Here is a 2,810-nt window from a genome sequence, read left to right on the forward strand (position 1 = left end):
CCTATGCTAAGATTAAATATTTCTCTCTGACACGTAATGTTTTCTGTAGATTTCAGCAGAAACAGTAAACTTTAGAAAAAATACTTGGGGAAAAAATGAGTACAATATATTCTGCTACTTATCTTTATAAGAGCAAGTTGCTTTTAGTATGTCTGCACATATTTTGACATCATTTTTATGCAGTTCAGCACAATACAATTCAATTGGCAGTCTTTGCTGTATGAAGACAAGTTTAGACTGAAATTTAATTACTAAAAATCCCTGGAGAGTTTGGTCCTTCCAGGTCAAGGATAAAACCTTGGCATAATAAGCAAGAAACCTGAAAGACACACTAGAAATTTAGTTTAAATTCCTTTTAGCTAAATAGGCATTACTGTTGTCAGCTGTTGTTGCATTTCCTTCTCTGCTTTGCAAATTCTAAATGCATCAGATTATAAAAATATTTGAAATAAATTTTTGTTCCAGTAAGAACATTATGGAATTGAAAGAGAATTCTGAGGGGGAAACATCAACCATGTAAACAGACATACACAGAGGAAAACAAAAAAAAAACCAAAACCACAAAAAACCCACATCATCTATTACTAACAATTGACTAAAAAGCAAGTCCTATTAATCTTTGGCACTTCATGAAAAAAATGATAAACAAGGCGTAAAACAAAACAAAACCACTGTAAGACTTCTGCGTCACTAAAGTCACTGAAGTCTTATAGCATACTGTGGTGATTTCAAAAAATATGTAAAAACCACAGCAGCTTGTAAAAACATTTAAACCAAAGCAGATGCATACAATGTATATATCCATATTCAAATGACATCAGATATTCATAGTCAATAGGTACAAACAGAGGCTGTTGGGATATGATTTGTATACTTTATTGTATTTCTGTATTATGGGTTTTCTACAAAAGAGCAACTTTCACCTGGTTGACTACGAGACTCTTCAGCAACTAGATAGGATACAGACCACTTTTTTTGTCCTTTTATTTGTTGATTCTAAGGAAAATGCTGCTGTGCGCATATAAAAATTAAAATATTTAAAATAGTAAAAATGCTTGGACTTAAACATTTCAAAAACTCGGACAGCATTTTGACATTCAATATTTGGGTTTGATACCCCATGTGAAAATTTGCTCTCTAAGTCTATTCAAAATGTCCATCACTATGAGAAAACAATCAGATGAAAGCACAGTAAAAATATCATTATAAGAAAATAATTAGCTGTTTATACTGAATGCATAATTCTTCTATGCCTGTTTCTAGATAAAACAATAAAAGAAATAGGAGCAATCTTATTTATAAATAGGCATTTTATCTGCTCTACACATCTGGTAGAGCTCTTCACAGGAAACATCTCTATTGCCAAATAAGAGTATAGGAGTGTTTAGTCATTTGACTACAGAATTTTGGAAGTAGGCAATGGGTTCATCTAGACTGTAATTTTCCATCTTAGGCATTCAATTTCTAGTGGATATGTTATTACCATTACTGTTGTCGACACACAAAATTTACAATACTGCATTTTATTTTTCCTCTCGCTATTCCAGACCTCGTTTATTCACACTGGGATAGCTAAGAGTTTAATCTCCTCATCACATCCTAGTCCATGACTATTCACATCCTTCCTGCTAGTCAAGCAAATTAATGTCCTTAGTGGATGTAATGTTACTCTCTTAATTCAGAATTCTGAACATAATGCAGGGAAAGAGAAGTAAGCAACTTGTCACACAGTTCATTCCCAATGCCCTTATATTTGGTCAGACAAGCTGCAACATTTGGTAGATAATTAGCCAGTGTCCATGAGAGATCACTCAAAGGAAGTACTACTAAGTTAATGCCACTTATACAAAGTCACAGTCACAGTGGACACTGAAATCATAGTCACATTGCACATCAAGAAATGTGCATTTCAACATGTCAGTCCTGCATGCAAATATAAGAGATAGGATATTGCCAAGGATTTCAAGCATGTGGACAGATGTATTGTAACACAGTCTGTTAAGTAGAAGGCAGATTTTTGAGCAGGTATTGGCACATTTTGGAATGAAGCAAGCACAATTCTAAACTAATCTTATTTCAATTTCACATACCCGAACATTAAGCACATTGTTGTTTTTTTTCAGTGAGCAGGTTTACTGCATACTAACAGCTAATAAATATTAGGATTTCAACAAGCACTCCTGGCAACTGAAGAAAATGCTGAAAACCAAGCTGAGTGGTAGACACAGTGGAAGGAGGGGATGCCATTCAGAGACACCTCAACAGGCTTGAAAGGTGGGCCTGGGAGAATCTAATGAGGTTCAACACAGCAAAATGCAAGGTTTTGCACTTGGGCAGGAGGAATCACAGGGATATTGGCTGGAAGGAGTGGTCCTTGAGAGCAGCCCTGCAGAGAAGGACCTGGGGGTCTTGGTGGATGAAAAGCTTAACATGAGCCAGCAGTGTGCTCTTGCAGCTCGAAAAGCAAATGGTATCCTGGGCTTCATCAGAAGAGGGGTGGCTAGCAAAGACAAGGAGGTGATTGTCCCACTCTGCTGTCCAACTCATGAGGCCCCATCTGGAGTACTGTGTACAGGCCTGGGGCTCCCAATACAAGAAAGACAGAGAGCTTTTGGAGAGAGTCCAGAGGAGGGCCACAAAGATGATCAGGAGACTGGAGCACCTCCCCTACAAAGACAGGCTGAGGGAGCTGGGCTTGTTCAGTCTGGAGAAAACAAGGCTGCGGGGTAACCTCATTGCAGCCTTTCAGTACCTAAAGAGAGTCTATATACAGGAGGGGAATCAACTCTTTGAAAGGGTAGATAACAGCA

This window comes from Lagopus leucura, unplaced genomic scaffold (genome assembly GCF_019238085.1).
Source record: "Lagopus leucura isolate 7727_CA_CO unplaced genomic scaffold, USGS_WTPT01 Super-Scaffold_100001, whole genome shotgun sequence".
Lineage (NCBI taxonomy): Eukaryota > Metazoa > Chordata > Aves > Galliformes > Phasianidae > Lagopus > Lagopus leucura.